A 25,541-nucleotide genomic window follows, 5' to 3' on the forward strand; every position below is an offset into this window, starting at 1 on the left:
ACTTCCTTTACAAAAGGAAAAGCAATTTTTTAAAGGAAAAATGGCCATGACAATTTATAAGAGCCATTTAGCTTGCATGAGGAGAACAGACTTATTTCACTCAAAGCTGGCTTTGTTCATGCAGGCCCATTGCTTGAAAATTGGCTTCCTAATTATTATTGAATTCTCAGATGATATAATTGAAGAATGGAAGAGTAAGGAACTATTTTTGGAGCTGTATTTATCCAAATGTACTCTTACTAAACTATGATGAGTATTTTATAACAATTTTTCTTAGTTACTGATTTACTGAATTACAGTACCTCAAGTTTAAATAGTTGGATTTTAACAATTTTCTGGAGTAAATTACTTTAGAGCAAATGTACTTTCAGTAACGTCTAATTCTAGCAAGTAATTAGTAATGAAAATTTTGTTTATAGGAGATATTTTTAGGTAACTATGAATTTTGGTCACCCCTTTCTACATTTCCAGCAGGTAAATCAGATTCTCTTTTTTAAGTGAGTATGAAAGATTTTTATAGTTCAGCATATTGGTAACTTGCTTTTTTATTTCCTGACACACATGATAGAACCATACAAATTTAGAGATTACACAGTGACATGTTCTGCAACAAAGTACCTTTTTGAGTTTCTATGCAAAACCAACTCAATCCACAGTAAACCACAGAATCTCACAAATCACGCTGCTCTGACCTGTCACTTACATAGTTAATGACACTATATCAGCTTTAACATAAGTTTTTTCAAAGTCAGTATCTCAGTTTTAATAGTAAAAGTCTATTTGCATTTCAAAACTTGCCACCTTGAAGTGGTGTTTTACATTGGACCTGCCATTGGAAGTGACCTTAATGATCTGTTTTACCCAATGCTAAAGAATCAGAAATATTTCATATCCTTTTGGACCTTGCTTTACTACCCTTTAAGTGCTCTTTCCTACCTTAATTTAGATGACACATAAAAGTCAGAGGATCCTTTACGCTTACTTATTTACCATAGGTGTGTGCTTTTCTGAGACCATGTCTACACTAGAAATTTTGGTCAGAGCAAATTATGGCATACAGCCACCGAAGTTTGTATATTGCTTGCATACTTGGCTGCTTGCAGCAGTGGTGAGAATACTCATTATGTGTACATGTATCAACATAAAGCATAGTGCATTACGGATAGGTATTGCAGTATGCACTGCTGTTGGGTGAATTGCCTGTTGAGAAATTTTCCCAATGTGTCGTGGGCAGAAATGATTCACCCAGAAATCTCTGGGAGGTAGGGGTCAAATTCCCAGCATGTAGCTTTCTCCATCCCATAATGCCATCCATATCCCATAATTTTTGCACATTTTATTTTTAATCCCACAGACCTGCATGGCACTTTTTGGTGTCCCATCTCTGACAGAAGCATGGATCCCACAGAAGTCTGCACTATTCTCATGAATGTTATAAATACAGGACACATGATTTTCCTGTATTTCCAGTATCAGGAAATACTGCATCAATAGGGGACATGAGGATTTCTTTGAGGATAGTTTGCTGAAGGAGGTAGTGAAAATCAATTCAAGGTGGTGGTTGGTGTTCATGGAGCAACTGCAGACAGTGGAACACTTCTGCTGGGCCCAGGAAATGAGCACTGACTAGTGGGATCATTTTGTAATGAAGGTTTGGGATGACAAGGAGTGACTGCAGGACTTCTGGATATAAAAGGCCACATTCTTGAATCTGTGTGGTGAGCTTGCTCCAGCACATGACCACCAGAATGTGAGTTGCACCGACAGTAGGGAAATGAGTGGCAGTGACACTCTGGAAGTTTGCAAAGTTGGTGGGAAATCATTTTGGAGCTGAAAAATGCACAGCGGGGGCTGCTGTCATGCAAATGTGAAGGGCCATTAATTGTCTCCTGCTGCACAGGACTCTGACTTTCAGGAGCATGCAAGACGTAGTAGATGGATTTGCAGCAGTGGGGTTCCCGAACTGCAGTAGGGTGATAAATGGTATGCATATCTCTATTTTTGCACCAGCTCACTTTGCTACAGAGTACATCAACAGAAAGGACTACTTTTCTATGGTTATCCAAGCATTGGAGGATTACCAGTGATGCTTCACCGATACCAGTGTGGACGAAAGGTGCATGATGCTCATATCTTTAAGAACATGTAACTGTACAGAAAGCTACAAGCAGGGATATCTTTCTCGACTGGCAGATTATCATTGGTGATATTGAAATGCCACTAGTGATTCTCAGGGACCCAGCATACCCTCCTCTGGCTAATGAAACCATACATTTAGCTTCTTTGACAGCACCAAGAAAAGATTCAAGTAGTGGCTCCACAGGACAGGTGCAGAATGATTGTTGAATTGCTTTTTGTAGATTGAAGGGACATTGGCAGTGTTTACTCATAAGATTGGATCTCAGGGCTGGTCTATACTGGGTGAGGGATCTATCTAAGATACGCAACTTCACCTATGCTATTTGCGTAGCTGAAGTCGAAGTATCTTAGTTCAACTTACCTGGCCGTCCTCACGGCGGTGAGTCGACTGCGATGGCTCCTGAGTCGACGCTGCTTATTCCTCCTGCCGAGGTGGAGTATGGGCATCAATTCGCGGATCGATTTATCGCATCCAGACAAGACGTGATAAATCGATCCCTGATAGATTGATTACTACCTGCCGATCCGGCGGGTAGTATAGACGCAGGGATGAAAGTAACTGAAAGGACTTACCGGTACTCCGGAGTCCTGAGTGGGGGCCTGACCTCAACCGGAAGAGGTGTGGTCTTAAAAGATTTAAAGGCCCTGGGGCTCCGGCTGTGGCTGGGAGCCCCCACGACCTTTAAATCACCCCGGAGCTACCAGTTGCACAGGCGGCTGGGAGCCCCGGGGCTGTGGGGCGAAATAAAGGGCATTTTTGTTTGTTTGTTTGTTTGTCCGTCCTCATCAGGGTCAGGTGTTCTCAAGGCCGCCATGGCAGAAGCTGCTGATAAAAAAGGAATGGTGCATCATTGGATTTACAGTGACAATGGAAAGGGAAAGTTATGTTTCCCATGAAAACTTTTCATAAGAGATGCTTATTGACACTTCAGCTTTGTAGCGCCTTGGCACAGCACTGCTTTCCAACCCCAATCGTAGTTAGTATGTCTGCCAAGGACAAGGAGCAGGGGCTGCAGGAAGGGCGGCCAGCACGTCCTTCGGCCCATGCCCTAAACAGCCCGATGATGGTACAAGTTTGCCAGGTCTGTTTCTTTTCCCATTTTGTGTGTGTGTGTGTGTGTGTGTGTGTGTCTTTTAGGAAATGGGTTTAGACTTTAAGCAGCAGTGTCAACAATATTAGACCATTTCAACTAATTTATTTTCTTTTCCCCCAAAAAGGACATTTATTACCATTTGCAATAACATCTAAAAGGCTGTCAGACAAGGGGGTTTTCTTTCTAAAAACTCTCTCGAGCTAACAGGAAAAGGATGTTGTTAAAATGAAAGCCTTACTTAATACTTTACATTTCAAATGCTTTAATTTTTTCCTTCTTTCTCTGCATCATTCATAAAAGGTTAAAAGGATTTTAAATGCTGTGTTTGCCATGGCACTAAGCAGGCTGAGGTCTCTTTATGCCAAACCCCCAAACCTTGTTTAAAACTGTTTAATGTGGAGCATTACCCAGGCACGTTAACAACTTTGACTCTTTTGGCCCATATATTCCATCTAAATTAATACAACAGTTCTATTCCCCACTCTTCTACTGACTTGACAGAGAGCACTTGGCACATCACTAATAGTGTGTACACAATACAAACAGCACTGTGCGCTAGTACATCTCTGGACCTTAGCTAGGAATACCCATGTTACAACACCTTTTTGTTGCTATATCCATGTTGGGGAACAGTGTTATGGCCTGGTTCTTATTCTACCTTTTATGGCTGGGAAGATTACTTTCTGAATGTGATCCAATGTACTACTCTTAGTTTTAAGGAACATGAGCTCTACAAAGGAGTAAACTGCCCCCTTTCTTTATGGTGGAGTTTAAACTCTGAAAACTAATTATGACAATTTAAATATGAAGCTATAACTATTTAATTGTATCAGTTTAGCAAAAATATCCACCTATTCTGAATGGACATTAAAGAAATATCACTCCCTCAATCCCAAATCCTGTTCCAGAAAGTAATTTGTCAATCTATAGGATTGGTGGAAGTGGATCCATGATCTTCCTTTGATTTTCCACCTCAAGTTTTCCCCCAGAATATTTTCCTACTATAACCGATTTCCAATCCTTAAAACATATGCTGGTTGCAAGCCTGAAATAGTATTTTCCACTACTGAAAAATCTAAATTATTTTTGACATAGTTGAGCTCACAATTAGGGTAAATTTGTAGTCCCAGATAGGTTTCCTGACTGGCCACTAGATCTCTTTCACTTTAGCAAATGCTGACTGTGCAATGCATTCTGCACTGAAGCTGCCTAATGAACCTCAAATGGAAAGTGGTCTTCCCATGATAGGTGGAAAAATGGTAGTTTTCAAGAGACAGCAATTCAGTTTTCAATCAAAAGTGTTTTGGTATATATTCTTAAGGTTAATGGAATCATGGTTTTAGGTATAAGTGGAATCATGGTGTCAGTCTTAAATATTTGACTAAGAAGCCAGAATTTATATGAACAAACTGAAATATTTTCTGCTAGATTAACAGCACCAGGAATGTGTTACCCATAAGATATCAGGTGAAAAAATACCTTTTGGTGGTGGAGAAAAACCTGGCTCATAGTAAGAGAGGCAGAAAACATTGAATTGCTTTGATGAGACAATCTCTTAAATGGTTGGAAAGTCATATGTGTCGAGCTAGGAAAGAGGTGAAAACAAGAAATGAACAGAAGCACAAGCTTCCTAGAACTGAAGGCTGTTAGCCTGAGGTAGCTGAGGCAGCTTATCTATACTAGAGACCTTACAGCAGCACAGCTGCACTGCTGCAGCTGTGCTGCTGTAAGGTCTCCCGTGTAGCTGCTCTATGCTGAGCTCTCTCCCATCAGCATAATTAAACCACCCCAAACGAGTGGTGGTAGCTATGTCAGCAGAAGAACATCTCCCACCGACCTGGCGCTGTCCACACTGGCACTTCCGTTGGTTTTTCACACGCCTGACTGACAGAAGTTTTACCGACAAATGTGGTAGTGTAGACATAGCCTCAATTCCAGAAACACTTTAGTTACCTACCAGTGTGTGCTGATGATGCCAGACAAACTTAACAACCGTCTCCTACATCAAAAAACAGGGTTGGAACAAAAAGCTGCAGTTTCAGCTGTATTTCATCACAGTTCTTTCATTGGGCAGATCATTTACTGTCAATAAAAGCCATTCACATCAAGGGAACTCTAAACACAAAGGCTGACTGGCTCAGTAGGCGATAAACATCTGAGGCAGAATGGAACTTGAATCAGCAAGTATTCAGCAGATATTACTGCTGGAAACACTAACAATAGATTTCTTCCCCTTTACAGAGAATACCATGCCGCCTTTTTTCTCCCCTCCAGGGGAAGACCTAAGAGTATCAGCAAATGATGCCATATAACAGAATAGTTGGAAGAAAGTCCCTTAATGTACTTTCTCTCCACATCCACTGCTGACCCTGCCATCAGTGTGGGAAATAAGTCGTCTGAGTGGTTTCAAACTGACTCATAAAGCCATGGCTTTTGGATGTAATGGAATTATTGAGAGCTCTACACAGATCTCCACAAAAGGAGGACCTGTCTTTTGAGAGACCAGTACTACATCCCAGCAAGGTTACTAAAGAGTAAATCCTAGTTCAAAACAATACTCAAACAGTGGTTCTAAGCTTCCAGTGGCCATACCATCTCTAAGTCTGTAAACTGTGGCATAAGTGTAATCATTTTATCTGACTGCAGAGGAAACAAAGTTTCAAAGGCTTTGTTAGATGGGTTTAAATTTACATCCTCAAAGTATAAGCAGGCAGAGGGAATCAAAACGCACTCTGCTTGGACAATTTCAGCATTGTTGGAAAATGGTGATTTTGCTCCAGTGGAAAAGACTGACAAAGTCACTGTGATGTGGGATCTATGGGCAAAATCCTGACATGATCAAAGTCAAAGGCAGAACTCCTGCTTACTTAAGTGAGGCCTCAATTTCACCTTCTGTCTTTTGTAAACATTAACCAGAAGTTCCAAATAGCTTCTCGTGATGATTTTTCAGGGGAGAGGGAGTGAACCAGAGTGTAATGACTACCCAAAGTCAGCATTTTTTGTTTCTTATGTTGTTCCCCTCCTTACCAGTGACTTCAGTATTAACTTGTTACATCACTGATTGAGTTGAGTAGTCATGCAATAATGGAGAGGAAATTTAATAAGATGCTGAATATACTTCACGTGTTACATGTAGAGACTAATTGCTTTGTTTTTTTCACCTTTCATTTAGGAAAAGTTCTGTTATGAAGGTCTGGGATGGAACCTATAATCAAACAGCCCCCAATATACAGCTTTTATGCCGCCTTTGTTCACTTGCAAGAATGTTCTCCTATAGCTAGGGCTTGTGAACATGCTCTTCAGAGACAATAATTTAATATGTGAGCAATACAAACTGGTCCTAGAGGTAAACTTGAGTACACTTTGTTTCTCTCTAGTTAAGTTTCTCTTTTATTCTACATGTTTTTTTTACATTAGTTTCTCTTGAAAGAGATTGATTGCTGCATTAGTATTCTGTGCAAGGTGCCCAGATGCTGAGGCTGGAGCTGTTATAAGTATGTTAGTGCTTTAAACCCCTAGAAGTCCTAAGTCTCTGAGGGGTAGCCATGTTAGTCTGTATCCCCAAAAACAATGAGGAATCCGGTGGCATCTTAAAGACTAACAGGTTTATTTGGGCATAAGCTAGGTGCCACTGGACTTCTAGAAGTCCTAAGCATCCACAGATCTGATTGAAGTCAGTAGGAGCAGTAGCTGTAGGAAAATCCTACCATAAATGCAGGGGCGGCTCTAGCCATTTCGCCGCCCCAAGCACGGCGGCACGCCGCGGGGGGCGCTCTGCCGGTCGCCGGTCCCGCGGCTCCGGTGGACCTCCCGCAGACGTGCTTGCGGAGGGTCCACCGGAGCCACCTGCCGCCCTCCCGGCGACCGGCAGAGCGCCCCCCGTGACATGCTGCCCCAAGCACGCGCTTGGCGTGCTGGGGCCTGGAGCCGCCCCTGCATAAATGACTAGTTTGATCTCCCCCACATATTTAGAAAATTCCTCAGTCCAAACTGACAGGTCAAATTTAGATACTTGAAATCTTAATCATATTTCTGTAAATATCTCTGAAATCACATTGGTCTTTCTCTGCTTATGCAATTTACAATTAAAAAAAATAAAAAACTTTTAACAACAAATTCACTAAAAACATAAGGTATTTGACATTCTTTGTGTCCTTTGACACAATCTTGGAGATGTAGCAGTGTACTGCTTTGCCGATCTACAAGCCTATCTATTCCTTCTGCTCTTTAAAGAAACAGTGTTTGAAACATTGGAACTGAGCTTTTTTTCCAGAGATGTAACTGTTACTAAATCCATTAACTGTCTTGTAAATGTCAACAAAGGTATATTCATTTCATTTGATGCATTGTGTTTTAAATCCTGCTTGAATTTTACATATGTAGATATACCCCACTTGGTTCCGAAACGTGTCCTGATTCTCACTCCAGTCATCAACCAGTTAAGGTTTTCTGACTGTAAATACTTTTTTGCAGTATTCACTTAGCTCCAATAACTTTTAGTCCTTGCTCCCCTGAACTGAATTTGAACTAATGATCTAGAAGTGAGAGGGGTCCTGTAGTCTCTATTTGCAAGTCTAATTAATGAAAACTTGTTTTTTTAAATCTTCAGACCGTAATGGCATTGCCAGGTATTCTCCGTCCACAGAAGTTTCTTCTTAGGACACCTTTAGGTATATGGCTGTTGTATGGGAAGTGGCGAATGTTGAAAGACATGTCTCAGTAGCATTCCTTTACTAGTAATATATATTAAATGATAATGTTCAGTAATTTTTGTTTGCTGCCCCATGAGCTGTCCATGACTTTTACTAAAAATACCCATGACTAAAACGTAGCCTTAAATATTACCCATTTGTTGTTTGGACTGCCGCACTGTAAACGATCCACCTTAAAGGACTGTTTCCTTAGTTATCTCCTTTGAACTGAGAATTCTGAGCCAGTGTAGCTCCAGGCACCCTTATTTTGTTTCTGCTACTTAGGGCTGGTCTATGGGCAATTTTTAATACCGATTTAGCTGTATTGTTTTAGAAATTAAACTAGTTAAACTGATACAAAAGTTATGTGGAGACAAGCCCTTGGAGACTGAAGGCTGTCCAATATTTCTGGGGACAGTGTATACGAAATTCTCAGTCTTTTTGTGATGTAACTAAAAACATGAGTCAAGAATGAAGATATATCTGGCTGAGACTGAACTGGTGTTAATATTGGTGAACTTCTTAGAAATTTCTATCAGAGACAGGGTAACGTTGGGTTCTGGGGCTTGAACACCTCAAGTTGTATTTAGAATAACAACTTGTCACCATTTGTTTAAGTGTTTTATTAGCTATGCTGATGCTCTTACAAAGAGCTACACGAAAAGCAAGTTTACAGCATTTTGTTATTTTTTAAAATGCAAGTTAGCATCTGTATTATAGCACTATTATTCAGATTGACTGCGATATGTTGAGATGTCATGGTACTTGAATTAGCAGCTTGCAGTAATGTGTCACATCATTGGTAGTGGTAACTAGTAGCTGTTGGCCACAAAATTACAGTTTGAACATTTATGGCCTGCTGTATGTAGTCTTGTGACATGGTCTTGGTTGATATTTAGTGGATGGTTATATAAAGCTGTTGAGTCATAACTGAAGTAACCACAGGAAAATTTGTCAGTAAAGTGGATTAACATAAGTGTTAGGACTGGCTTGTTAGGCTTTAACACTGTATATTATGCTTTTCTGGGTGTGGGGCTAGAGGTGCAAGTAAAATCTCTCTTAAAGAGCTGTATTCCTTTCCAAATGTTTGCTGTTCCAGTCTCTGTCTGCCTCATTCACCACACGTCATTTTTGGTCTCATTTGAAACAAAGTAAAGATGCAAAATATATATTCATGTATTTGTGTGTATATTTATATAATTTATATAATTTTCTTATAAACTGTAATCCATAAAGGTTAGCAGACTTTCACTTTTCTCTTTGCACTTGGCTTTTATTTATCAGAAAGTTAGACATAGGGTATGTCTACACTGCAGTGTAAGCCCAGGATTAATAGAACTCGAGTTAGCAGGCTCTGGGTTTATTAACCTAAGGCTTGAGAGTTTACACTCATTTGTAACTTCAGGTTAGGAATTGTTGAACCCTGGGTCTCAGCCTGAGGCTCCAGCATCTTACTCTGCATTATGCAGACCTGAGTCCAACCACTCGTATCTTGGACTTCCTAGAGCCATTCCCAAAATGTTGCCACTGGAGCCCTTTGTTCATGGTGCAGTGTGGGAAAATTTGACTGTCCAGAGGACAAAGAATGAGATTGTGAAATACTTTTGGCAGATTCCCTGAGCATGAGTCCAGTGGGGCTGCATCTGTACTGCAAAGCAATAGGGCTTGAACCCTGGGTCCTGGCTTGAACCCTCCCTTCCCATGGGGTCTTGGGACCCTAGCTCTGAGCTCTCAGCACAGTTTGTGTGTAGATGGAAGGGTGGTGGTGGTTTGGACTTGAGCCTGAGCTTACACTGCAGTGTAGACATACACATAGAGACTTGAGGTAAATCCTTTTTCAGGCTTATTGTAATGCAGTATTATCTCACTTGTCTGGAACTAGGCATTGGTTTGCTGTCATTTCTCTGCCAATTCCCCATACTTTCTCATTTGCAGGGAATTTTTTTTTCACTTCTCTTTCTAGGAATTGTGTTAAATCAGAAGTATTTGGTGTTTTCCTTTGCCACTAATGAAACTTTGAGCTGTTTGGATAGATCTACGTGAGTTATAATAATGTACTTAATGGTATCAGTTTTGCCATGTTCAGATTATATTGTATTGAAAATTTAAGTTCACTTCAGGGGTTATTGTTCAGTGTGTAGAATGATGAATGGAATGATGATTTCGAGACTAGCAAATTGAGAACATAAGGAAAAGGAAAACACAGAAAAATAATGGCAGAAGCTGATCTATGTATAGTGCCATTACAGGAATTAATAGTCTAAGACTCTCCTACAGAGGGAATACATACGCCTCATTACAGGAAATGAATAGAATTGGTTGTGGAATTAAGCTAAGAATAGTAATTGCTCACACAGCTGTTTTTAAATAGCAAATTGTGGTAGGTAATCACTGAAAAAACCCTAAAATGTACTTGATAGTTATACAGAGCTGCTTTATTGGTACTGACTTATGATGCTAATGGGTACTACTAAAAACAAACAAAAGACATTTTGCGTGCAGTTTTCCAGTTTGAACAAGATGGCTTTCAGTCATTGTGTGTAAATCTAAGTCATATTTTTTTCATTTTCTTCTAATCTATACAACCCAATTATTTTAGTGTGCTAGAAAAAGAACGGATGAAGTGTACAGCCAAAAACAATGTGCTATAATGGAAAGAAAGCAGTTCTTGTAGGTCATTTGCTTCCTAAAATACACCTTTAAGCAGTACTCCTAGTAGCAGAAATGGGTACGCTACATTTTCTTTTTTAGGTTGTGAAAGTAGAACGATTAACAGGTGCTAAATTGTCAGCACTGGAGACTAAAGTCTGTTGCTTATACATACAACATGTATAGTGCAGGCATCACCAGTGCAAGTTCCCCCGTGCCTTGCACTGTACTTCGATCGTGACTGTGAGTGGTCATTAAGAGATCTTTTAGTACATTCTGCAAAAATAGGATTGTCAATCCCAACTAAAACTCTCACTTGAGTAATTATATTCTGCCTGTTCTCCCACTTGAGTAATTGCATTTTCCCCTGCAATTTTTCAATTGGGGAAATTTACAGCTTCCCTAACTAAAAATAATATAAACAGTGTATAGCATTGCTGGTGCAAAATGATTGCCATGCTAACCCACATGGCTGTTGCATGTCTTCACTGTGTGAGTAATTTAATTATATGCCGTAGGTGAAGTTCTTCTGGATTCTTGAGAATGAGTGATGCTTTATAAATGCAAGTTATTTGTTGTTCATTATTACTATTAAAAGTGATATTGAGGGGTATTGAGATAGAAGGCAACATTTCATTAACAATATCTGAGCTATCCAGTGCCCATGTTGTCATTACCTTAACCTTTTCATCAGTTCATTGTAGTTTAAAACAGCTTCTGTATGATTTAGATGTTTGGTATTGAATACTGAAGTTAGAGACAGCAAAATTCACATTGTTGTAAACCTGAGCTAACAAAATTGATGGTAAGTTAATTCCGACTTAACCAACATAACACAATAGAATCTAGCCTTTTGGTGACCGAATAGTTTTTTAAAAAGTTCTTTTTAATGAAATGCTCAACTTTTACTTACTTGGAACAATTATTTTACCAGACGCAACATAGACTTGTATTTTGCATGAGTATACTGTAATGCAGTCCATAGTCACTCCTTTTACTAAATGTAATATATTTCGGTTGTATTGTACTTCTTTCATCAGACTTAAATTGTTGTTAGGCTTTTAACAGGATGATAGTTCCCTTTAAGGAGTAGTGGGGTTCAGGGCCTGCCAACCCTTTTCCATGACCTGGCCCCTTTTAAGGAAACAGGTCTTTAAGGGAGCTTCAGACAAGCTTTGGAAATGGGGGTCAGGTGTTAATTGGTGAGCTACCTCCTGAACAGGTTAAAATCCAGCTGTTAGTTGACTCCAGGGAAGGAGAAGGAAGAAGTGAGGCTCTGTGGAATGGCCCTGGAATCCAGATACTGGTAGGCTGAGGAAGCCTGCTTGAATCTGTGCACAGTCCCATGAAGGAGGGCTGTAGAATCTCTTAATCTGGGGGATGGATTTGTGAGTCCTGTGACCAGGAGGCCTGTAGAAAAGACTACAGAGAGGCCAGGAGCTGCAGTTGGACTGACAAAACTCCCTGGTAAAAAGGTAACAAAGAGGGACCCGAAGCCCTGGAATGAGAATGAAATGCGGAACCCCAAAAGGGAAGGGTTTGGGCCTGCAGGGCTAAAGGAGACTATTTCATAAAGATTTAATAAATTGATGGGGAACATTAATTGTTCTCCATGTCCATTGAAGGTTGGAAAAGAAATAGTAATTTAAAATCTGTAGTCAGGGAGATGAGGGTCAGATATTAGGAAAAACTTTCTAACTATAAGGATAGTTAAGTACAGTAACTCCTCGCTTAACGTTGTAGTTATGTTCCTGAAAAATGCGACTTTCAGCAAAACGATGTTAAGTGAATCCAGTTTCCCCATAAGAATTAATGTAAGTGGGGGGTCAGGTTCCAGGGAAATTTTTTTCACCAGACAAAAAACTATATCTATATTTATATACACACACACACGCACAGTATACATTTTAAACAAACAATTTAATACTGTTCACAGCTATGATGATTGTGAAGCTTGGTTGAGGTGGTGAAGTTAGAGGGTGGAAGAGGGTGGGATATTTTCCAGGGAATGCCTTGCTGCCAAATGATGAACTAGCACTTGGCTGAGCCCTCAAGAGTTAATACGTTGTTAATGTAGCCTCTCACACTCTACAAGGCAGCAGGAATGGAGGGGAGAGGAGACAGCATAGCAGACAGAAACAGACACACACCTTGTGTGTGGTGGAGAGAGAGAAATGCACACTGCCCCTTTAAGTAAGCTGACCCACTCTTAAGTACATTGTCTTTTTAAGCGGATCAGTAAGTTGAGACAGCAGCTGCTGCCCCAAGCTCTCTCTATCGCTCACCATCTGTGTCCCCACCCTGCTTTATATGGAGAAGGGGTAAGCAGGGTGTAGGAGCAGGGGGGAGGGGGACACCCTGACATTAGGCCCCTTCCTTCCCCCCGCACAGCAAGCAGGAGGCTTGTGGATCAGTTCCAAGGCAGAGGGCAGGAGCAGCACATGGCAGTGGGGGGAGAGTCAGCTGCAATTGCTACCTTGCTAGGCAACTGCTGCACAGGGAACTTAGGGGAGCGGGTAGCTGATGGGGGGCTGCTGGTCCACCCTAGTTACAAGCCCCCACCAGCAAGCTCCAACGGGCTGCTCTTCCTGCAAGCAGTGGACAAAGCAGGAGTCTGCCAAACTACGACGTTAGAAGGGAGCATTTCACAACCTTAAACGAGCATGTTCCCTAATTGATCAGCAATCTAACAATGTTAACCGGGATGACTTTAAATAAGGAGTTACTGTACTGTAATAGATTACCAAGGGAGGTTGTGGAATCCCCCTGTCATTTGAAGTTTTTAAGAACAGGTCAGACAAACGTGTCAGGGTAGATATAGGTACACTTGGTCCAGCCTCAGCGTGGTGGGATGAATTAAATGACCTCTCGAGGTTCCTTCCAGCCATACATTTCTATGATTTTTCTGATTACTTTAAGTACCCTGGCCTGCAAATAAGAACTTGGGAGAACTGGGAGGGAATTGAGGGTCGGGTGCCTGCAGGGTCACACCATGCCACAAGGACTGTGCTTTGAGAAAGGACTCTGTCACAAGACTCTTTCAGCTCTCTTGGTTAATATGGCAAAACTGTCAACAGAATTTTTAATTTTGAGTAATACATGTAGTGGGGATTATCTGGTCCTCTTCCATGAATTGTATTAAACCATTCCCCTCCACCCCTCTTTGACTTTCCATGAAAAACTTCAATATTTAGCTGGCGAAAAGCGAAAATGTTATCCCATAATCAGACTTCAGTGGTGAATCTGGGTTTATCCCCCGTGTCACTTCAGTGGTTAGATTGCTGATAGTCTGCCTAGCTTTCATTTCTCCTTTTGGTTTGAGAAATGCACCTAGCTTTGTGTATTTTAAGAAGACCACATTAAATCTATTGTTAGGTTCCTTTCAGTTTTAAATAACGTTTCTTCACGCTGGTACATAACACGTGGAAATCTTTTCTCTGTTCTTAAGAACCCTTATGAACTTTAGGTTCTTTGTTAACAGAATAAAATATTTGCATTCTTTTCTGTGAAAAAGATTTCATTTATTTTTACATGCAAGATGTTTCCTTACTGGAATAAGGGTGTGATACTCAGTAGGCAGAAATTAAAAAAAATACTGGTGTGATTCACAAAATCTGCAGAAAGTTGGTTGTGAGTTTGTTTTGTTTTTAAAAATTATGAGGAAACATTTCTTGGCTGCTTTATAAGGCTAATTAAAAATATCCTTTTCTGGTTCACATTCACCCTCCCCCCAAAGTATGTAGAAATAAAACATAAGAACATAAGAAAGGCCGTACCGGGTCAGACCAAAGGTCCATCTAGCCCAGTATCTGTCTACCGACAGTGGCCAATGCCAGGTGCCCCAGAGGGAGTGAACCTAACAGGCAATGATCAAGTGATCTCTCTCCTGCCATCCATCTCCATCCTCTGATGAACAGAGGCTAGGGACACAATTCTTACCCATCCTGGCTAATAGCCATTTATGGACTTAGCCACCATGAATTTATCCAGTCCCCTTTTAAACATTGTTATAGTCCTAGCCTTCACAGCCTCCTCAGGTAAGGAGTTCCAGAAGTTGACTGTGCGCTGCGTGAAGAAGAACTTCCTTTTATTTGTTTTAAACCTGCTGCCTATTAATTTCATTTGGTGACCCCTAGTTCTTGTATTATGGGAATAAGTAAATAACTTTTCCTTATCCACTTTCTCAACATCACTCATGATTTTATATACCTCTATCATGTCCCCCCTTAGTCTTCTCTCTTCCAAGCTGAAGAGTCCTAGCCTCTTTAATCTTTCCTTTTATGGGACCTTCTCTAAACCCCTAATCATTTTAGTTGCCCTTTTCTGAACCTTTTCTAGTGCTAGAATATCTTTTTTGAGGTGAGGAGACCACATCTGTACACAGTATTCGAGATGTGGGCGTACCATGGATTTATATAAGGGCAATAATATATTCTCAGTCTTATTTTCTATCCCCTTTTTAATGATGCCTAACATCCTGTTTGCTTTTTTGACCGCCTCTGCACACTGTGTGGACATCTTCAGAGAACTATCCACGATGACTCCAAGATCTTTTTCCTGACTCGTTGTAGCTAAATTAGCCCCCATCATGTTGTATGTATAGTTGGGGTTATTTTTTCCAACGTGCATTACTTTACATTTATCCACAGACACATCTTGTGTCATAATATTTCTGTAGGGACTTGAAGTGGTTCTTCCCTGTCTGCATCAGAGGGAGGTCACTCCACCTCACTATGCCACCTAACGGCTGAGGGCCAGTCAACAGGGGATTAGCACTGTAAATCAGTAAAGAGTCTGTAGCCAGCCCTCTGGCTGGGGTAGGCAGCAAGCACAGCAGGCTCAGCCCTCTGGGCAGGGCTGAACAATATTAAACCGTTAGGCTCAAGCCCACTGGGTGGGGCAGATAAAAAGCAGTCTATGGCCCAGCTCCCTGGCTGGGGTAGAGCAAAGCAGAGAAGCAGTCTATGGTCCAGCTCTCTGATCGGTACAGACAGTAAACAAATGTAGGCCCTCCAGCCTAATGTGAGTAGGCTGCCACCCCAGGGGTGGGGTTAGCAGCAGTGGGTAGGGAGACCCAGGGCCGATGCAACCTATTAGGCGACCTAGGCGGTTGCCTAGGGCACTGGCATTTGTGGGGTGGCATTTTCTTTGGCGGCAACCACAGCGGCTGGATCTTTGGCTGCCTCGGTCGTCATCGGCATTTCGGTGGAGGGAGCTGGGGCAGGGGGGCGCGGGGAGGTCCGCCTGCAGCAAGTAAGTGGGGGACGGCACGCAGGGGAACTCCCCGCCCCAGCTCACCTCTGCTCCACCTCCTCCCCTGAGCACGCTGCCCCGCTCTGCTTCTCTCCCTCCCAGGCTTGCGGTGCCAAACAGCTGATTGGCGCTGCAAGCCTGGGAGGCGGGAGAAGTGGAGCAGTGACTGCGTGCTCGGGGAGGAGGCGGAGCAGAGGTGAGCTGGGGCGGGGAGCTGCTGCATGGCTCCCCGGGCAGGGGAAGGGAGCTGCTGCGGGGAGGATGCCTGAGGGTGGAGGAGGGGGTGGGGAGCTGCCGCAGGGCTCAGGGAGGGGGCGGAGCGGCGGTGAGCTGGGGTGGGGAGCTGCCGCGAGGAGGTGGGGGGCGCCTCAGGGTGGGGGGAGGGGTGGGGAGCTGCCGCAGGGCTCGGGGAGGGCGCAAGGTGGAAGTTTCGCCTAGGGCATGAAGCATCCTTACACTGGCCCTGGGGAGACCCAGGCCCACCCTACTACACTGGGTCTCAGCCAAGGGCCCTAAGAGTGGTGGGGAATCCCGCCATTGGGTCAGCGGGGATCCTGCCGAAACACGCCGACCATGGCTTCAGCAAACACAACTGGACTAATGTCTGGTTTTCCTGGACTACTACTTATCCCTACTTGGTCATAATGTTCCATTGTTCATGGGTCTTCGGGGTACTCAGCAGCTGGCAGTTCCGGCAGCTCCTCGGGATATTCCTCCAGAGGTAGGGGTTGATGCAGCTCAGTCCCTGGTTCAGGGGCCAGCAGCATCTGACTTCTTCCCTGACTCTCCCTCAACTGAGCTGGAGGCCCTGCCTCTTATACTTCCTGTTATGCCCCTCTGCTTCCAGTGCAAGGGGTGGGCCCAACCTGACTCCATACACCAGGGAGCGGGGAATGGTTCCTCCCTGTCTGTGTCAGAAGGAGGCCACCCTGCCTCACTACAATCTCATACTTCAGACATTTGCAATATGAAGTATAATGGTAGATTTATTTGTTTGGGTGTCTAGGATGTAAAATATAATCAATATCATTTTGTTTCTCTGTGTACATTGTTTTGTAATTGATTTCAGTTGTTGAATCTTATCTGAAGGAATATCATTACTCCAGAACAAAATTCGATAAAGAAGCTATAAAAGATAGCAACTCATACCTCCAGTACCTGCCTTAACAAGCTACAATCTGATTTCTTTGGTCAAATCATTTATTTGATCATCACCATAGCAGATGGTAAACCTATAAAGTATATTATCTTTGCCTTGTTTACAAGAGCACTAGAGCTTGTCTGTTGAAATAAGTTTTAAATATGGTCGTCTTTGTCTTATACCAGCAAAAACAACAATTTTCATTTCAGTTGGTTATAAAAGCCAATATCTTTTTTTAGATGAATATATTTGAACTTTTTTCAAAATGAATGCATATGTCAGAGTAACAAGGCAACTCTTTCTTCTTTGTTTGTTTTTCTTTTAAAAAGAGCTTGAGATCTAAAGTACTGTACTTTTTTCCCACTTTTAAAAAGACAAACGAAACCTTTAAAAGTATGTGAATTGGATTTAAGGTTTCAGAGTTGGGATTTCGGTATTTAGTGTTTAAAGTCCTATCATGTTGTCTTTTATAGGAAGCTTATTATAATTAATACAAACATACATGTGTGCATGTGCACACACACACTGCTACCTTAGGAAAAACAAATCTTTTTGAAGAGGCAAGAAAATGACAAATTTTACTTCATAGAAATTGAGTTATTCACATCCAATATTAATACAATCAGCCAGAGTAATGATGAATATTAAGTGTGCAGAAAAACAAGTTATTCTTCAAGTGATGGGCCCCATGTGTATGCCGCATGTGGGATATGTATTTGCACGGTGTGCCTGAACCTGGAATTTTTTGCAAGCAGTGTTCATTGGTCCACACATATGCTGTAGCTCTCTCGTGCTCGAAACTGAGGGCATAAAAGATTGTGTGGGTCAATGCCTCTTTAGGTCCTTTTTACTGCTGCATGGTCTGAGTTGGAATCTTTGGTGTTCTCAGCTCCTTTTTTATTGTGTCATTGGTGTAAGATATTTTATACAGATTTTTTTTTGTAGTCTTTATACTATAGTCTAGCATAGTGTAGTTAGATAGTGTTTTCCCTATTCTTTTTCCCACCTGGTGACGTCTTTCCCCCCCCAAGAAGTCTGGGATTATGCCCAGGGTCCAGGGGTTTCAAAAACTGTTTCTTGCCCTTGCTCCTTTATGGTGAGCAACGAAAAACAATGCTGCCTGTACTGCCTGGCTTTGTCTCATACTTCTGCCAAGTGCAGCATCTGCCACTGATCCTTTCTACCCTCCATTCTGAACTTGTGAAGGTCAGGCGCTGAGACCCAGAGAACATCTGATGGAGAAGGTAATGGAGCCCCAATCAGATCTGGGCCGGGGCACCTCCTGTACATCAGTTTTACCAAGTGGACATCACCCTTCTGAGCATGAACTTAGAAATGGAGGCTAAGACTGTTAAGCCTAAGGAGAAGGCTTCACATGAGAGCAATGGGCATTCATAGACATAGGGGCAAAGCCATCTTCATCTAAAACTGCTCCTTCCTGACACCATGAAAGTCTGGAGAGCCAGCACACATGGGTGCTAAGGACCTAGGCACGAATAAATCTTCTTGACAGGAGAAGGAGGTGAACAAGGATATGTATCTGATGGTTCTGACTTCAGCTCCTAGGGTGAAGGCTTGAGATAAACAGCTCTTAGTGCTCCCATCCACTTCTAGAACCAATTCTGTACCGATTGTGACATGGTCACCACAGTGACCAAGGAAGCTCCTGTTCCGATCGCTCTGCCAGTGGACTCTCCTCGTACCCCGGGGCAATCTGAGACCTACGTCTCCTTGGAGGACATCTTTGCTCTTCCTATCTGTATTCACCCCTCCTGTCTGGACCATCTGTATTCCGGGACATTGGTACACCAGAAAAAGCGGCTATTCCAATGATGCAGAGTCATTCTTCCACCCCACCTGCCAACCATTGGTTCTGCCAGAGGTAAAGGACCCAGCTTTCTATTTGGATGAGTCTGACACCCTGCAGGAGTGTCTGCAGCATCGTGTGGAGGTTGCATGAGAGAGGAGCCCCAGAAGATTGAGGTTCCAGCCTTCGACCAGATATGATTAGCCAAAAGACTGGTGATACTCTATGCCATGGGGTCCTCCTCTGCCAGTTGATCCATCCTAGTGGCAATACTGGAGACTGTGGGAGCCTGACCCTAGATACCCAGGATCAGCATAGGAGTCTTATTTGCCATCGCCCGGACATCCACAACTGGTCCTCTTAAAATGTTTGGAAGGGTAAGGTGATCTGGATCTACTGGTTCTGAAAGTACTGAGAGCAGTCTCGTCATCTTTGCTGTCTCCAACACATGATTTTATGCAACATCAAGAGCTCACGCACAGAGTGGCTGTGGAGCTACAGCTTTAGTAAGTCCAGGAGCCCTAGGACAGTTTACTAGACGTTCTTGAGCCTTCTGTTCCTAGTGGAGCATCCCTCCCCATCAACAATGTCATTATGGACCCAGCAAAGAGAGTTTGACACATTCCTGCTTCTTGTGCTCTACTCCTACTTTGTTCCGTCTAAGGGGGGGCCAGATTTTATTCTCACCCATTGCCTAGCTTTTCGGTGGTGCAAGTGGTTACATAGCAGTCCAAGCAACTGCACCCAAAGGTTACTTCCTCTGATAAGAAGTGCAAGTGACTTGGCCATATAGGGGGAGAGATCTTCTCTTAACCTTCCTCCGTTTCAGGATCTCAAATAATCAGGCCCTTTTGGCCAAATAGGTTTTTATTAGTTATACTAAGTTCATGGAATTAAAGGACAAACTCTCTGAGGAGGATAGGGCCTGCTTCCAGGCCTTAGTGGATGAGGGCAGATTGGTGGCCAAAAAGAAGTTGGGGGGGGGGGGGGGATGGGTTGCAAAGTCATTGTGTGTAGGAGGGTTGTATAACTGCTACCCTTACATCTGCGCTGCTGCTGACAGCAGTGCTACCATCAGAGATGGGCAGCTAGTGAGAGGTGGCTGCTAGTGAGAGGTGGCTACTAGCTGGGACCCCAGCTCTGAAGGCACAGCCGCCACCAGCAGCAGTGCAGAAGTAGGGATGACATGGTATGGTATTGCTACTCTTACTTCAGCACTGCTGCCTGCAGAGCTGGGCCATCAGTCAGCAGCCACCACTTTCCGGCAATCCAGCTCTGAAGGCAGCAGCGCAGAAGTAAGGGTGTCATGGTATGGTATTGCCCTTTATTTCTGCACTGCTGCTGGCAGAGTGCTTCTTTCAGAGCTGAACGCCTGGCCAACAGCTGCCACTCTCCGGCTGCCCAGCTTTTAAGGCGACACAGAAGTAAGGGTGGTAATACCGCATTCCCCCTCAAATGACCGTGCGAACCCGCCCCGCCAACTCTCTTTTGGGTCAATACTGTGAAATGTGTATAGTATAGGGTAAAAGCACACAAAAGACCAGATTTCATGGGGGGAGACCAGATTTCACAGTGTGTGATGCTTTTTTCATGACCGTGAATTTGAAAGGGTCCTATTCATTAGAGATTATTCATGATGGCTATCTGATCAAGTTTCTGGTAACTCCTACTTATGAACCCCCTTCCTGTTTTTTCCCACCCCCACTCTCATGAGGCAATTCTACAACAAGTGAACTTCCTTCTCCTCAGGGAAGCCACAGAAAGGGCTCCACCTCAGCGTTAAGGAAAAGGATTCAATTCCCCTTACTTCTTGATTCCCAAGAAGAATGGGAGTTGGATGCCAATTCTCAATCTGAGATAGCGGAACAGGTTCATTCGAAAATTAATATTCTGCATGATATCCTTGGCATCAGTAATTCTCTTGCTAGAGGAGGGCACATGGTTTGCGGTTCTCTAAATGAAATATCCATATTTTCACATTAGACATCCACCAAGCCCAAAGAAAGTTCCTCAGGTTCATCTTTGATATAGATCTTTACCAATTCAGAGTCTTACCCTTTGGTCTAGCCACAGCACTGAGGGTCCTCATAAAGGCTTTTTTTTTTTTTTTTTCAATAGTGGCAGCTTGGATCAGAAGAGAGGGATTTACAGTCTTTTCTTACCTCTATGACTAGCTTCTGATGGGCAATTCGTACAAGGAATCCAGCGAGCTGCTCAGCTTTCTGCTTTCCCTGAGTGTCTGTGTCAGTCACAAAAAATCCACATTGACCCCCACGAGGTTCATAAATTTTATAGGGATGAAGTTGGGCTCGACCACAGCAAGAACATATTTACATCTTGAGTGGTGTCAGGTCGCTATCAGACCCAGGATGTCAATCAGAACTTGCCTTTTCCTCATCAGTTGCATGGCCTCATGCACACGTACATCGCTGTTTGCCAGGCAGTGTCTTCATTGCCTACAAGCTTGGCTTCTCTTTGTGTGCTCACCAGAAAAGGGCAACATAAATGGCAAGGTGACAAGTCTCGCCAAAGCTTTATACTTTCTCATCTAGTGGAGCAAACTGGAGAAGTTCCCTTTCTTCACACTGACTCTCACAAGGCAATCATCGTTACTGAAACCTTGCTCTTGGGAACACTGGGCGGTCTGTTAAGCCTGCAGTGCCTTCCAGACGTGTCCAAATAATGTTGGACAACACAAAGACTTTTTTTTATATAAATAAGCGGGAGGAGGGGGGAGGAGTGAGATCTCTCCTTCTGTGCATAGAGGCAGTTACCTTCTGGAATTGGCGCATCAACCTTTTGCCTATCAGCAGCATATTTACCATGGGTATAAAACACTGCCTTAGCAGACACTTTTCCACAGACCATGAATGAGAGATTCTGGTGTCATGGAAAGGTGTAATGGAAAGGTCGCCTGGGGTATGCCTTTCCTCCCGTTCCGTTGATACTACAATTTCTACGGAAAATCTACCAAGACAGATTTCAAGTCATCCTGATTGTGCCCAACTGGCTGAGACAGTTCTGGTTTGCGGATCTACTGGAGCTCTCATTTTAACCACTTGTGAACATCCCTGCATTGCTGGAACTTCTAACGTAGCACAGGAGCACATTCAAGTGCCCCAATCTGAGACTTCTGCAACTCAGAGCCTGGTATTTGGGCATCGGAAATAGAGCACTCATGTTCCAAAAGGGTGCAGTCCATCTTAAGCAAAGCAGAAAGACTTTACAAGAAGCTGTTACTCATCAATGTGGAAGCATTTTTCTTGTTTGGCTCCCCAGAGCAACTTGTCTCCAGAATTCACTGGAATCTCTGCTATCTTCGGGTATCTACTTTTACCCTTGTGGGTAAGTAGAGAGATGGTTACGTTCTCTGGATGTCTGAAGGACTTTGGCCTTTTATCTGCAGAAACAAAGGATGTTTGAAAGACATCTAAACTATTTGTTTCCGTAAAAAAAAAATTTATATATATATATATATGGACATATACCTGTCTCATAGAACTGGAAGGAACCCTGAAACATCATCAAGTCCAGCCCCCTGCCTTCACTAGCAGGACCAAGTACTGATTTTTGCTGCAAATCCCTAAGTGGCCCCCTCAAGGATTGAACTCACAACCCTGGGTTTAGCAGGCCAATGCTCAAACCACTGAGCTATCCCTCCCTCCAAGGGATAGTAGCCTAGTGATCAGTGGGTCAGCTATATTGACAAAGAGCTCTGCTTCTATTCATAAGACCTTCACAAGATGTTACGCTCTGAATACAGCTGTGAGGACAGTAGTGTTACGGTCCGCTATTACTTCTGCATCATTGCACCCATCCCCTGTTTGACCACTTCTTGTTAATCTCTCACATATGGACTACATGCAAGGACCATCACTCAAAGAAGAGATGGAGGCTACTTACCAGTAACAAAAACAACGAGGAGCCCGGTGGCACCTTAAAGACGAACAGATTTATTTGGGCATAAGCTTTCATGGGTAAAAAAAACCCCTTCTTCATATGCAGACTAACATGGCTACCTCTCTGATACTTGTTACCAGTAACAGGAAGTTTTTCAAGATGTGTGGTCCCTATCTGTATTCCACTATCCGCCTTCTGTCCCCTCTGCTACAGATTCTTTCAACTGCAGGAAGAATGGGAAACTAGAGAGGGGTTGGCCTGCACCACCTTTTATGAGGAGAGCTCATGAAGGCCAGTGGACGCTGCTTCCAAAAAATCCTAGACACAGGAACATGGTGTGCATGCATATCCCATGTGTGGAATACAGATAAGGACCATTAATCTCAAAGACCCTCCAGTTACAGGTAAGTACCTGTATTTTTCTGGGAAGTCCTTCTGTATATGGGTTTTGAACCTCATCTTTCTCCCCTCCCAACATTTTATCAGTTTGTGAAAGAAACAGTTTAGTTGCATCTTAGTAGAAAAGTAGTGGAATAAAAATATGAAAGCACTTGTTCATATATGCCCTGATTAAGCAAAGTCCTTAAAGGTGTGCTTAAGTTCCATTGAGTTGAATTTTGAAGTCAAAAGGACTTAAGCACATGGTTTGCTGAGGCGGTCCGTAGATCTTAAGACTATATTTATAGAATTATCATCTATTGATCTGTTGTGACAATTATGTATTTTTCTTATGTTACTAAATCCTAGATTTGATAAATACCTATTTTCACACTCTACCTCTGTTTTGAAACCAAGGCACTAGAAGACTTGTTATAATAATACTTGCATTACTACAGCTATTGTTCCTGGCAGAAAGGAGTCATTTGTGCCAAACAATTACTTTTGCCTTTGTCAGTGCCAGCCGTGACTTTTTGTTCAGTTCCTGGATCAATTACAATAAAACGACTACAGTGCTGTCAGCTGCAAAATGCGGCAAACTCACAGAAATTGCTAGCTCTGTAAAGTGTTTTTGCATTTTTAAAGAGCACTTTCTCACCCTGTAGGTCTTTCTTGCGCTACACCATGGGGATCCAACACTTTTTAGTTGATAGCACTGTAATATAATTAACCATTCAGTATAAAATGTTTTCTGCATGCTGTCTTTTAAGGAGCTATAGTTTAAAATATTGTTGCAGCAATACATTCTTTAGGGAAACAATGATTAGAGCACTGTATCACCCTTAGTTCTCTACAGTTCAAGTTATGTATTCTGTGCCTTCTTCCTTAGTGTTTCATGCTTTTATTTTGCAGTTAGGCCAGTTTATGTGGACTGTAACATATATGGATGTTTGTTCTCTAGTTGTAATGTTTGTAATGGTTCATGGTTATGGAGCTCAATGCACTGGGTAGCAGTTTGTGTGAAGTAACCATGCACTTGGTGCTTTATGTAGTGAGGTTTTGCAGTGCTGTAATTAAAAACTATATGCTGTACTTCAAATCTTACCTGAGAGGTCTGTTTGGGAGGAAGGAAGAAAGAAATAGCACTGCTATTTTTGAAGCTTAGGGTATGTCTACATTATGCGCTGGATCGACTGGCAGTGATCGATCCAGCAGGGGTCGATTTATTGCATCTAATCTAGACGCGATAAATCGATTGCCGAGCGCTCTCCTGTCGACTCCAGTACTCCACCAACGTGAGAAGCGTAGGTGGAGTCAACGCGGGAGCGTCAGCCGTCGACTTACCCCAGTGAAGACACTGCGGTAAGAAGATCTAAGTACATCAACTTCAGCTACATTATTCACGTAGCTGAAGTTGTGTAACTTAGATCGATTTCCCCCCCCTACCTCCTCCCCAGAGTAGACCAGGCCTTAGATGGAGAGAGGCATGCAATATAGAATAGAAATTTTTGGTCTTCTGTGCAATTCCATCTGTACAGGTAAGTGCACAGGTAACTGTTGGAATAATAATTTCATGCAGCAGATTATCAGCTGGTTTTAGAGGTACATATTGGTGCTCCAATAGTGAAATGTATCAGTTTTGCATGATCAGATTGCTTGAAGCAGTTCATATTTCAAATGGAAGAAACATATTTTCCTAAAATCCATTTGTCTTTCTCTGGCAGGGGGAATCATATGTTGGGAATGTGTTTGTTTCTAATCTTGCAGTTTGTTTTATTATTAGCTGTTAAGAGTGTTTTGTTTTTTTTTTAAATTTCAATGGTTAAGTGTGTATGAGGAGTAATTCTAATATGGGTTCACAAAGTAATATCAGTTAAATATTTTACTTTCCAGCTAAAACTATAGTAAGTTAAATCTCCCCATCTCCTCCTCCCCTTCCTTATTTTTTGTTAATTGAATGTGGTAACTTGGATTTGCATAAAGGGAACTGACTCCAAAGAGTTAGCATATTCGGGTTTTTTCCTATATTTAACACTTAACTTGTTAAAAAAAAAAACTTTGCTAATTTTTCTATGTTAAAATAATAGTCTCACTTATAGTGAAAGAGCCTGAGTTAAGGTAGAAATTTTGCCATCTCTGCAATACACAAATGAAGTATGAGAACAAGGAGCAGGTGACCTTAAAAATAATACCGTTATCAAACAGTTAAGAATGTTGTTTGTATGTTTAAGTGAATCTGTCCATTTAGCCATTTTTTTTCCCTCAGGAAGATCCTCCATATTCCAGTTGGAGTTTTAAGGACCCTTTCACAAGTTGATCTTAGCCTACTTTAATTGTAGCCATTGGAGCTGGACATTGGCGCTCCTTAACTGAATATAAATGTCACTACTGAGGGATATGAATACCTCTGCTGAGCATTCTCTCCATATAGCGTTGTCAGTTACTGCTATTTAGGTAACAAGAGACCAGAACGGTAAATAATACTTGAC

The 25,541-nt window shown here is 42.4% G+C and overlaps 1 protein-coding gene across 2 annotated transcripts in view; it reads left to right on the top strand.

The window, feature by feature from the left end:
- Positions 1 to 25,541, top strand: part of TCF12 (transcription factor 12) — a 330,991-nt gene that overhangs the window by 89,775 nt on the left and 215,675 nt on the right. The gene's annotated exons all lie outside the window — the stretch shown is intronic.

This window comes from Mauremys reevesii, linkage group 10 (genome assembly GCF_016161935.1).
Source record: "Mauremys reevesii isolate NIE-2019 linkage group 10, ASM1616193v1, whole genome shotgun sequence".
NCBI lineage: Eukaryota > Metazoa > Chordata > Testudines > Geoemydidae > Mauremys > Mauremys reevesii.